The following is a 12,900-nucleotide window of genomic DNA, read 5'->3' as shown; positions in this document are numbered from 1 at the left end:
ATGTCTGACAGGCAGTTAGAGGGGTGTAGAGCTGTAGGCCAGAAACAATGTGAAAAGCTTTGCAAGGACCCCAAGAAATCAATGGGCTGATGCTAAAGAGCAGCCTTTTAATTCTGAGCACACATTCTTGCAATCATTTAGTATGGAACAGGAAATTTAAATAACAAATAGTTACTATTAAAACTGCAGGCCTAAATTTTCATTCATCTTTATTCCAATTATCCGAGCCAAGGTGGAAGCAGGCACTGAAGGCAGCTAGCCAAGCCCAGCCACCTCTTAGCCATAACACAGGCTTGCTGCTCTAGCCTTGATTTGCACATTTGTATGTAAATTTCTGTTGGAAGGAAGATATTTCTATCAATAAAGATTTAGAACCCAAACGTTGTTCAGAGAGCCAAGACATTCCTAAAATGTGCATGATTCATCACCACTTACTCTGATTGAGTGTTAGACTGATGTCTGTACAGCAGAGTAAAATAATAAATAGCTGGTATTTTTAGAATGCAATTTTAAATATTTTGATGAGTTAGTCATTGTGATAGACCTGTTTGGGAAAAAAAAAAATCAGGCCAAATGAGATTTGTTCTAGTTTTGTTCATTCAAAACTAGATCACAGCATACTATCAAGCAGTATTTGCTAGTGGAAGATATATTTCCACTAATGTTTTTTCTACTGGAAAAAAAATCAAACTATCAGGTAATCTGAGGAAAATTTTGATCTGACCTTATACTTCTTTCAATAACATAAATAACTACTGAAGTATTGAATTTGAAATTCAGTGAACATCTAAACATCTGGTCCATTCAGGCCACTATGGAAATTTTTTTCTTGTTCTTTAAAGCACAGATAATGCAGTCAAAAAATAGCATGTCATCATGTAATTAAATATTTCATCTTGATGTATAAGCACAGGGGAGCTGAACTAAATTTGTTCTGGCATTTCTTGACTTTCTAGGATTTGACTTTGAACCTTTTTCTTCTTTGATATATATTGAATTGGGAATTTCAAAATTTGCTTTACATATTTTGAGGAGGGAGGGGAAATGTAGGAAAATAATTCATTTCTACTCTATAGACATGAAAATTATTGTCTTTCTTGTGGTTAATAAGAAGGTTGTGTTATTTACAGTGAAACCAAGACACATATTAACCTTGTGAAGCTAAGAAGTTCACATGTACTCCTTAAACTGGTCTGCAGAACATCTTATAGTTGTTTTCCCTGGGGAAGGCTTTGACCTCTTCAATCACGAAGAATCACAATAAATTCAATTTTAAATCACTCAGCTGGGACAGCATAATCTGAGTCCATCCCCAACACGTAAGACTGTCTGAAACAGGCACACATTTGTATTTTTTCCCCGGGAAATGGTATGGTTTTGACAAGAAGGGAAAAGCGCTATCTGCTAGGAAATCAAATGGATGAACTTTCACATGTAGTGTTCTGACATATGATGGCATTGGGGAAAAATTACCTTGTTTGACTCTGCCTGTCTTTCATGGATTTGAAAACCTCATTTCAGTTGACTCAGTCTGAAAAATGTGTAGCAAACCCAGCATTTTTCTGGGCTATTGTACACATTGCAATGGGCATATTTTTAATGCTTGCTATCTGATGAAGTCATAAGAATACCTCATTTCCCCCAAATGGATGCATTTTTATTTGCTCTTGCTACGAGTTTTGAATGCTGCCAATAACTTGCAAGACTTGCTGTATATTTACAAGTAGGTTGTAAATAACAAATTTACAGCATAGCATTACAGGTGACAGTGATGTGTAGTGACTTTGAAATGTCACTTTTCCAAACTGGTAAACTACAGCTGTAATGATAATTCTTTTAATCTATTTGGATAGCTGATAGCCAGTCTGTTAATGAGGTTTGTTCATCAAAAGCTCATCTGAATTTCTTTGCCTCTCTGAACTCTTTTCTTGATTTAGTCCTGTCCTTACTGTTGTCAGGAACATAACTCTTGGTTTTTGACAGCAGAGGAGTACCCACCCCAGATAAGGCACTAAAACATGAATACACACATTTTCTGCTTCACCAGCCTGGAGAGAGCTCTTCAGGACACTCAGGCAGAGGATTTGTGCCCCAGAGCTGTTTGCCCAAGGTCCAGCTCTAGTCAGTGCAGGAAGTGGCTGCTCTTAGGACACGGTTCTTTAAGACATTTTGCAGGCCTGTTTTATTGCATGGTGAGTTGTGTCATATAAAAACCTTACAGGATGCAGCAGTCTGAGTGTAAGGACCCACTTGTGGGGTGGAGTTCAGTTTCAGGCTGGCGCACACATGCCGAGTTCCTCTCTGAGCAGCTGTATGTCCATGTGAGCATAGCATCTCCTTGGAGTCAGTGGGAATGTCCTCCCTGTGTCCAGCAGAGCCTGGAAAGCACCACTGGTCTCCCTGAGCCAGGCTCTGCTTGGTGGAATCCCTCGCCAAGGGTGAAAGACTGGGCTGGACCTGACACAGTACTGGTGTTAGCAGGATGCTGGGACCCCAGCTGGTGTGCTTTTCCAATCCCTTTGTGACAGTGATACATAGCTAGCTGGTGTGTTACCTCCTGGCTTTTCTTCTCATGCTGACTGCTAGTTTTTAAAGGACACGGTGAAGAGCACTAAGCAAGATAATTAAAGATAGTCCAGATTTTAAACAGGCCTTTTGTTGTTAAGGTTTGCATGAATACAATGCAGCAGAGCAGGAAGGATTTTCTTAACTTTGTGATATCATTGTGTTCCTAAAATTGCTTTTTTCTGAGACTTTGCTGGAGCCTTTGATGAAAGGTGGTTAATCTGTAAACCACTGTTAAAAAGGCCTTGTATGGGAAGATGATGTCTGCTGCCATTTTCAATTTTTACCTTTGTGTTGCAGTAATTTACCTAATGTGACAATAATTTACCTACTGTCAACATATCTTTGGTAAAACCTAGCCTTACCAAACAAGCAGGTGTTTTCAGAGGCTTGCTAAGAGGATGGCAAACACCAGTCCATCTCATGGGTCAGTTGGATAAAAGGCTGCACTGCTGTTGAGACTCTCATCTGCTGAGAGGCAAATGTGTTTTAAGACCAAGGTTTGCTACTGAGCTCAGATGGGCCCCTTAGCCACTGCTCTTATAACTTGGTAAGTGGCTGAGCTAAGGGGGTGACAGAAAAAATACTACCTTCAGTATTTTCTAACAGAATTAAATAGCAAGTACATTTGTAAATCAGTTTATAAAAGACCAAATTAGTTATGGAATGCAGAAGTTTCCAGCTATTACAGATAGATATTTTAGGAGTCATTAGAAGATAGTAACTTCTTATAAAAACCAACATAGTTAGTGATGTCCTGATCTTAAGAAATGAACCATGAAAGTTGTTGAATATGGTGTTCTTTTTCCTCCAGAGATGTCTGTGGCTGAGGCATGTTTGGGAGCCAGCCCTAGGGATGCCTGTGGCCATGAAGCAATGCCACAAGCATGGTCCACATACAGCTTATGTAACTTTTACCTTGTTCAAACCTGCTGTTAAAAGAAATTTGTTTTCTTGTGAATGTTTCTGTAGTGTTCATGTGTTTCTCCCATAATATTAATGTAGAAAGAAGCAGTCTGATTTCACATCCAAAGCCCTTCTGGCCATACTGTCCACACAGCCCTCCAGTTCATTTGCAATACCAGCTTTGTCACTGACCTGCTGTGTATTCAAAACAGCATCTGCAGGCTTTATTCACTGCTACACTCGAGTTAAGGATGAGCTGTGGACAGACATCAACACACTTAACCTCATTTTCTCCTTTTAAATCCCTTCTTAAGAGTCTCCTCTGCCATAATCCCTGGGGAAAAAAACAGAAAAGTAGGTTAGTGAGGTGTTATAGCCACTGCCTCTTGTGTTGACTGATGTGGTCTCTTTGTTTCCTCCTACTTCCTTGTCAACAATCCATATCCACTTACTGGACCTTTTTTTTTTTAATGTTTAAATGCAGCTTTCCAGGCGAGAATTATCTATTTTTATTCTCACTGAGCACAGCCCTCAGTGTGCTTCTACCCTGCCTGGGACTGCTAGATGAGGTCCCCAGCACAAGGGCCACCAAGTTGATGAGGGACATGAAGCACCTTTCCTGGGAGGAAAAGCTGAGAGAATTGGGATTGTTCAGTCTGTAAAAGAGAACGCTTCAGCGTGACTTAATTGTGGCCTTCCAGTGCCTTAAGGGAGCCTGCAAAAAAGATGCAGAGGGATTTTTTTTACAAAAGCATGTAGTGGCAGGACAAGGGGGAATGGCTGCAACCTGGAAAAGAGAAGTTTTAGATTAGATATCAAGAAAAAATTCTATACCGTGGGGATGAGACACTGAAACAGGTTGCTCGGTGAAGCTGTGGATGCCTCATCCCTGGAAGGGTCCAAAGCCATTTTGGATGGGGCTCTGAGCAGCCTGGTGGAGTGAAGGGTGTCACTGCCCATGGCAGGGGGCTGGAATTAGATAATCTTTAAGGTCCCTTCCAACCCAGACCATTCTATTGTTCCATGATTCCATGTGACCATAACACAGTGAAGAGAATGTAACTGTCGTAGTTCAGTGCTTCACAACTGTCACAAAGTTTTTTGTAGCACCATGTGAGGAAAACAAATATTATCATATGGTAAGGGTGAAAAATGATGGCATATGTCCTTAATAAGGAATGTTCTTAAAGATTTCTAATAATTATGAAATATCTGAGCTGAAATCCAAATCTCTTTTTTTAGGAAAAGAAGGGCTTGTGGCATTCCTTAGTATTTCAGATCTCTTGGAGCTTCCATGTACAGATGTATGTTCAGCACTGCTGCACATCAGGAGCTTGGGAAATGGAGGTTTGAGTATGGATGGGACTTTTAGTCAGTGTTTTCCCAAGCATCCATAGGAGCTCTTTGTCAGAACCCATGTTACAAGTTTAATCCTCACATTTTCCCAGGTCTCCTGTGGTGATGACTTTTTGCCTTACCAGTTATGGAAAAAAGGGAGCACAATCCTATGGGCTGGCAATACTCAGAAAATTAGTAATAGAGGAGCCTTCCCCTGCACCACTGTGTAGACCAGCAGCTGTCACATGAGGACGTGGTGTGTGCCTGGGCTGAGGTAAGACTGCAGACATGAGGAGCTGTGTTTTCAGGGCAGTGTGGGTTTTGCCACATTCAGGCACATGTGTTTGGCAGAGTCATGGGCTCTGTGTGTTACCCCACCTTTTGGGAGAGCATCAGTCTGTACAGATTTTGGTGGTTTTGCTCTGGAATCACAAACGGAGGATTTTACACTAATGGTACTGAAATATAAGTAAAAATATATAAATACATTATTTTTTTTTTTACATAAAAAGCCTTACAGATGTTACTACTCAGTAATTTTCTTAAACATTTAGTTAAATTTTTGTATCTTTTTTGATTTCAATAAGGGTTATGTTAATTGAAATAGTGTATTTAGTCAGCAGATATTTATTGAGGTTATAATAGCCTTCCTGTAGCCTTCCTGTGTACTCTGTAGTGTGCTGTTAAAAGCATTTGCTTCCTTTTATTGAAATGTAAGGCCTACACACAATACATGCCAGTGTAGGGTGGGATAAAGTTTTAGCTGCCATTTGGGATAAGAATATTGTAATTGCTATTGAATCAATTTTTTTAACATCTCTGTTAGCAAATCTGGGACTTGTGCTTGTATTATACAGGGTTCCCTTCCTGAAATAATCCTAAATCTCAATATATGGCTTTTTTATGTATATGGAAGCATCATGATTCAAGTACACCCAGGAGAAACTAAAGCTCCTTTCCAGTGGTGTAAATCCTCTTTGTGATATCTCTGGATGAGCTGTTTTTCTCTCTCAGTGAAGCAGGTACTGCTGGAAGCTTGTGTCTTCGGCATGGAGAGCATCTCCATTTTGCATCACAGACAAGAGGAATGCATCCATGGAGAGTGTCTTGGTTTGAAAGGACAGTTGTCTGCTGAGGAAGGCAGGAGCCTTCCTTGAAATGGAAAATGCAAACCCCTTCCCTCTGCGTTATTATAATTTTTAAATTAAGGGGCTCTCAGGCAAAGATATGGGAATAGGAATAACAGTTCTTTACTAGGAAAATTAAAAATACAAATGCAAAGTACAAAAAAAGAAAACAAATCACTGACAGGGGTCAGAATACAACCTTACACCCAGGTGTGGGTCAGGGTGTTGGCAGCAGTCCCATTAAATGGTGGCTGCAGTCCTCCTGCAGTGACAGATGTGGTTCTGTTGAAGCAGTGATCCTGTAGCAGGGTGCAGTTTTCCTCTGAAGGTCCAGTGGTGGTGTAGATGGCCTGGTCTTCCTCTGAGAATCCATTGGAGAAGACAGCTGCTCCTCTGGGAATCCAGTGGGAAAAGGCTGCTGTGGTGTTCCAAATCTCAGATTATATCCAGGTAGGAATGCTTGGCTCCTCCCCCTGGGAAGAGCCTCTCCCAATGGGATGATGTCATTTCATCAGTCCTGCAGTGACTCAGTGGCTCATTAACAGAGTATTTTGGAGGATTGGTTGTGGAAGAGATAAAATAAACTGCCCAATTAACAGACGATGACTGCCCCACCTCTAACAGATGGGAAATAGAATACACAGCCCCAGCTACATTTCAACCTAAGACAGTGACTTGACTCATTTGATGATGGTGGATTGAGGTTGCTGGCTTAGGCTGCCAGGAAAGCTAGTGAACGGGAGGAGGGCAGAAACATTATTTTTGTGTCTTCTGCATTTAGGGAGTGTTTGTCAATATATGCACCCATATGGCATTTCTAATTGGTGCTTGAACAAGCATGGAACGGGCTACACTATGATACTGGTGTGAAAGGGAATGTAGAATGAAAAGTTAAAATACACAAAGCTCAGTCTGTAAAAACAGATTAAATAATACATTTCTTGCTTACTGAGGAAGTCATATAATTGGTCTGGAAATAGAAATAATGGAAATTATTTCAACCCACAAAATGAGAAGAGGTCAAGCTTTCCCAAACTGAATTAAAACATGTTTGAAAGGAAGATCTCTAAGATGCAACAAATTTCATTTATTTTTTTTCCTCTGGAGAGTCAGAATAGGGCATCCATGTTCAGGGTTGAAGAGGAGTTCAGTACCTGAGGGGCTCCAGCTGCAGAGGCTCACTTCCCTGCAGACACTGTCAGCAGGGCTGCCCATCACGATGGCACTTTCTGTAGTGCTCACACTGGGTACTCTCTGCCCTGCTCTGAGCCTCTGCTCCATTTAAGCAAACATCAAGTCACAGCAGCTTGGGTCAGCAGTGAATTGACCCCTCAGTTATGTTCAGTGCTGTGACTAAAGCCTACTGTATTCTCTTTGAGCTATTTTATACATGGCATAACTGCCACTTGGGAATTTAGAGTGACTGTTGTTTATCAGTTTAATCAGTGAAATATCCACATGATATTTACCTAGTGCTTCTAAGTAAAGTATTGAGCACTCTGTCTCTGCTTTGACACCACAAGGAATGAGTGTGGCCTTCAGGTTTCAGCCTTACCTCTGCATGTTCTCATATCTGCATATTAAGAGTATCTTGTCTGAATCCATCAAAACCTTTTAACTTTTTAACTGTATGAACAGAGAAAGTTGCAAACATCCATTGAATGTAAACTTTCTTCAGAGCTAACAATGGACTTTTTTCAGAGCTACTGAAGCTGTAGTCTGCAACTCGCTTTGAGCTAACAGAAAAAGAGAATAGTAAGAAGCAGACCTATCAATATGCCATTGCTGTATTTCTATTGAGAGGCCTTATGAGTATGCCTTTGCAAATAATTGCCTTAAAGCTTTTAATGTTCTTGCACTGCAAGAAGCTAAGAACATTTTCAGTGCTTATTCACAGTATATACTCCTGCAGTCCACAACACGCAGAAATCCCCCTCAAATTAAATGGGCTTTTTGCCCAATACAGTCTCTCTTTCTAACTGAATTAGCAGTAACAGACTTAACTATAAATTATTTTTTACTCTGGGCACATTCTCTAATAATTACCCTCCACTAGTAAATACTTCACTGTATCAGGGAGATACAAAAGCTTTTAATTTTTTTAATTCAGCAACTGTCTTTAACTTCAGAGCTGGTTCTGTTGGAAGAGGAGTTAGGTTTGTTTTTATGGTGAGAAAGATCACTTTAAAAACAAATATGAGGGTATAATTAGGACATTGCTTTATGAAATTACTACCTTATAATATGGGAAATTTGAAGTTATCCCACTGAATACCTTCTGCTTTAGAGATTGGGGTGGCTAGGTTTTTGGTGGTTTTTTAATGCTTTTTTTTCCAGGTATGCATTAGTATTGAGAAGAGGCTGATTCATGCCAGACTTCATTTTCAGTATGGATCTAATTCCTCCTGGAATCAGAGTAGTGAAACGTGCTGCATGGCAGCTGGCACAACAACACTTTTAATCAAATAAGAGATTCCAGCTGGTGGGGAGTCATCTTAGTTCTGAAGCAGACATGACTTAATGCAGATCTTTCTTATTTCTGTAATAAAAGGTATTACCTTTGCATATGAAATAAGTGGAAGAGGAGAAGTGAAGGAAAGCAGGTTTGTAGGTTTAACAGAAACAAAACTAGCCATAATAACCTCGTAAGTTGACTTAAACAAGGGATAGTGTGAGGTTCTGAGGTCAGAGTGACAAATTAACTTGGACTCTTCTCACATACCATGAAATGATTTCTGGTTGGCAGGTGAGCTCGTGACTGCAAGGGTCATTTTCTAGGCTCTGTCTTTGAATACTGCATTTGGTGCTCTTTAGCTACCTACTGTTGTCACTGTCATAAGGAATCATCCTCACGTTAGTTGTCAGCCTCTTCCCCCTACTTACCTGGCTAGGTTACAGTGCAGTGGTGTGAACAATCAACCCCAGCAGCAGAGTTGAGGGTGTCTTTGTGGTGTCATTGAACTGAATATTGTTTCAGACAGACATTTTTCTCTGCTCTCTTGAGAAGGGTAAAGATTTTGATAGAATTCAGATAATAAGGATCTTATCGATACGTAGAGCTGAACTGTAATTGTGCTGCAAAGCCGAGTGTAATGGTACTGGAAAGGTCAGTGCATGCTGGAAAATGTCAACAGATGCTGCATTTTCAGTGATTTTTCTTGTTAGTTTCTATCCCACCATCTAAGCTCAGTGGTTAGCCAGGACAAGCAACTCATTCTTCACTTAATGCTTACTGGGTCTTAGTTCATGCTATTGAAAGAAAAGTCAAATGCCACAAAATCCCCATACATTGGCAGAGGCTTTTTCTGCTGGTTTCCTCCCTGACTGAAAGCTGAGAGTGACCGATGCTGCCTACTTGGCTTTCTGTTATTTCACTGTTGGGTGTTCTGCAGAGACCCGAGGTGATGCTGAGCAGCACCCCGCCACACTCAGCGGGTCTCAGGGGGAGCAGGTGTCCTGCTGTCCTGTCCCCAGCTGAGAATTGTCAACCTTGGAGGAGCTGGTAACTCCCATCCCATCAGCTGGAGCTGCAGACATTTGATATTTCATGCAGTTCAGCCTGGAAGTAAACAGAGTATGAAAAACATGTCTGATGTGAGGAGACTGTTCCTAAGATGAGTGATCCCCATTCCCTCAGAGCCTCCCCGAGGTCACTTGTTTCAGTCAGGAGCTGCTGTGTGATAGCAAGATCAAAGCCTTTGGAAGCAATCAGACCTTTTTGTGATGTTTGCTGAAAATGTGCTACAAGGTAAGTTTTCCCTTAAAAAATAAAGTAAAAAATTTCTTTTTACTTCATTTGTGTGGTCAGAATTTCATCCTCATTATAAGTCCTGTGGAAGAAGAATACTAAAAGGTTTTTTTATGTAGATGTCTGCAATTAACATAAATCTACTAATCCAGGCTAGCAAGAGAGAAAATCGACTGCAGTGGTTTTACACTGCCTTCTGACAAGTCTGAAAAGTGATGAGAGAAAAACAAGGCCAAATTGATCTCATAATTTCAGTTGTCTTGAAAATAAAAGTAAATATTCACATAGCTTCAATTTATTGCCTGTATTATTTCCATGATGTTTCTGTAGTTGCTGTCTGTTCATGACAACGTTACAATATATTTTAGAGACCTTTTGTGTTACATTTTGGTTTTGTCTGTCTCATTCCTCATGTAGCTTATTGATGCCCTAAAAAACCCTACAATCATAAAAATGTTTCTGAATGTGGAAAATGCACAGGAAAAACCAAAAATAATCTATGTAAGGCAGATAACTAATCAGACTTTGGAGGAGATATTTAGGTAAGTTTTTTTATTAGATGTTATGAAAAGTTCATATTAAGTTTCTGTTGTGTGTTGATAGTTCAGGGGATGCACTGGAAGTCTGGTTGTCTGTGCTGTGACTGGTCAGACCCCACAGTTTATTTTGGTGCAAAGTGAGAGACCTGAAATTTGCAGGGTTGGGGTTTTTTTTCATACAAGAGCAAAACTGGACCTTTTGGAAACATTAACAAAACAATATGTAGAGAAACTCTTGCCAGAGCAGCCAAGTGTATTTTGGCCAGGCACTTTGCTGTAGCAACAGGAGCCCAGCCTCAGGTCTCTTGTCTGACACATCCTGGGCAAATGCTGTTTAATGCAGACTGTCAGTGGCTTTTGCTCAGGAGCCCACATCTCCCACTTTCGCCTGCTCTCTCTGTTCATCTGGAAATCTTAACCCACATCTGGGAAGTATTTCTACATCAGCTTTCTTAGGAAGCGACACAGTAGTGCAAAACATTTCAGTCACCTTCAGTTTCAAACTGTATTTGATGAATTTAGAGCCAGCTTTTAAACGAAGCAGAGTGAGCAGTGGATGTGTTCCATTGGATGTGTTCACATTTTCAGAAGGACCCTACGACTTAAGAGGCTTTACATTTTCTAAGGTAGTGTTCTGATGCACATCACACAGTTGAGGTTGTGATGACCAAGATAGAGGTACTAGTTTGCTCTCAGCCTTTTTGTCAGCAGTAGACTGGTTTTCATTTGGATATGTTGAGTTCCATGTGCAAAGATTTGTGTGACATTTGTTGGTTTGAATGAAGCTGGGTCAGATTCGTAGGATTCATTTCAATGAAAACTAGTAAATGGAGGTTAGCAGATTACATATCGGCCATGTGGTTTAAGAAAGCAGCTATTTCAGAAGTAATCAGCCTATTTATGAAATAAACTAATAATATTGAATGGCTTGTTTGATTCTTATTTGTTCTTGTAGATGATAATTGCATGAGTAGACCTCTGTACTTTGCACAGGCAGAGGTATGTTTTTGTTGAGGTTTTTGTTGTATTCATGCCAAAAAACAACCAGAAAACCTCGTTAGGTTCTGATCCTTCAAACATGCCTGCGCTTAACACAACTGCTCAAATAATGTTGCTGTGGCAGTGTTGATTTCAGTACTTTGATCATGAAATACCTCGTGTAAGGTGGTGGTGGTGGGGAATTTATCCAGCAGTAGTGTTGATCTGAATAAACAGTCATTAATGAGTACACGTTGCACCCTTCCCTGGAGGCAGAAAACCATGTTTCTGCTGAGTTGATGAGTAAAATTAATTTGCTTACTAAAGATACTTACTGTCTTGAGATTCAGTTTCTGCTGCTATCTCAGCCCAAACTCAGACATCAGAGTGACTGTTTCTGTTCTTTGCTGGGCAGAGATTTCTCTGGTGTTCAGGCATTTACCCCTGCCTGCTGTATGTCAGCTGCACCACCTTTGCTCCAGTTCCCTGGGCTAGACTGGGGGTAGCACAAAGACATTTATAAAGGTAAACAAGGGTATTGTTTGAGTGTCTTTACAAACAACAGAAGATAATTTGTTTGCCCGCTGGAAGGGGGGTGTTTACTATTTAGCAAGGAAGGAAAAGTACTATCCCTTCAGGCTTTACAGAGTAGAAAAAATTACTGCAGCTTAAAGCTGACTGGAGCCCCTGAACCTCTAATGTTAGATACCAGCAAGTCCTCAGCTGAGATTTTGGGATACCAAAGAAAAACCCGGGCATCTAGCAGGGAATGGGCTCAGGTAAGACTAAGAGAGAAATATGGGAATAAAACTAAAAAGCCACATAAAATGCATAAAAGAAGCATGGGGAAAGGAGATCAGCAAGGAGGTAACAAAGGTAGATTTCTGTGGCTGTTGCTCAGAAGAGTGGCTGGCAAACATTCCATCTGAAAGCATTTCATATGGGTTTTGCATGGCCAAAATTTCATTTATAATTGTAACTAGATATTTGAATTTCTTTACTTCTCCTGTGTGAAGTTGTTCCTGCATTGTTTTTCATATATTTTCTGAAAGGAGAAAAAAATTTGCAGGCTCCCCAAATATTCTGAGAAGAAAAGCCTGCTGTTTATTTAAGCTGGCTCTCAATACACAGAAAGTTGCCTCCAGAAGAAAATGCTAATATTTGGCTTTGGACTTTCCTGGGAACACAAATAAACTGTTGTTTATTTTTTGTCTTTGGAGGTTTTGTAGGTGTTTTTATTTCTTCCTTGTTCTTTTAAGTCTTTCTACTTATCTAGCATCTTGCATAACTTTGATATTTATCTTTGCAGTACAGTAATTTACATGAAGATATGCAGGATTTTGAGATTTTTTTTTTTTCCGGTAGACAGAATAGGAGGCGAAAAATCATCTGTTTTCCATTCAGTATCTATTTTGCAGTACATGTTGAAAGAGACATATGCTGCTGCATGTCTGATGAGGCTAATTCTGTCTTTGCCTTGGTGGAGTTGTTCACACTGCACTTGCATTCTGATGCATTGAATAGAAATTCAGTGTTTAGGTTCACAGTGGGCTCTCAGGAGGTTGCTTTGTTAGAGCAATGGCTTTGCTCAAAGCTCTGCAAAACTCACCCAGTCTCAGGTCCCCCCCCAACCTTCCGCTGCCACTGTGTTCTGTTTCTTGAGGGCCATCCAAGGGAAGCTAGAGGTGGCTGAAGGCTT

The 12,900-nt window shown here is 40.4% G+C and overlaps 1 protein-coding gene across 2 annotated transcripts in view; it reads left to right on the top strand.

The window, feature by feature from the left end:
- The window catches only part of PAG1 (phosphoprotein membrane anchor with glycosphingolipid microdomains 1), a 106,219-nt gene that overhangs the window by 30,014 nt on the left and 63,305 nt on the right, over positions 1-12,900 (top strand). Inside the window, exon 1 of one of the 2 annotated variants that reach the window (XM_059862872.1) lies at positions 11,962-11,980. The exons of the other annotated variant lie outside the window; for it this stretch is intronic. The gene's annotated coding sequence lies outside the window, so the exon portion shown is untranslated. Of the gene's footprint in view, positions 1-11,961; positions 11,981-12,900 lie in introns of those variants that run through there. 2 annotated transcript variants of the gene reach the window in all.

This window comes from Haemorhous mexicanus, chromosome 1, assembly GCF_027477595.1.
Source record: "Haemorhous mexicanus isolate bHaeMex1 chromosome 1, bHaeMex1.pri, whole genome shotgun sequence".
NCBI lineage: Eukaryota > Metazoa > Chordata > Aves > Passeriformes > Fringillidae > Haemorhous > Haemorhous mexicanus.
Note: the sequence above shows the minus strand (reverse complement) of the source record. Positions and strands in the feature narration are given on the sequence as shown.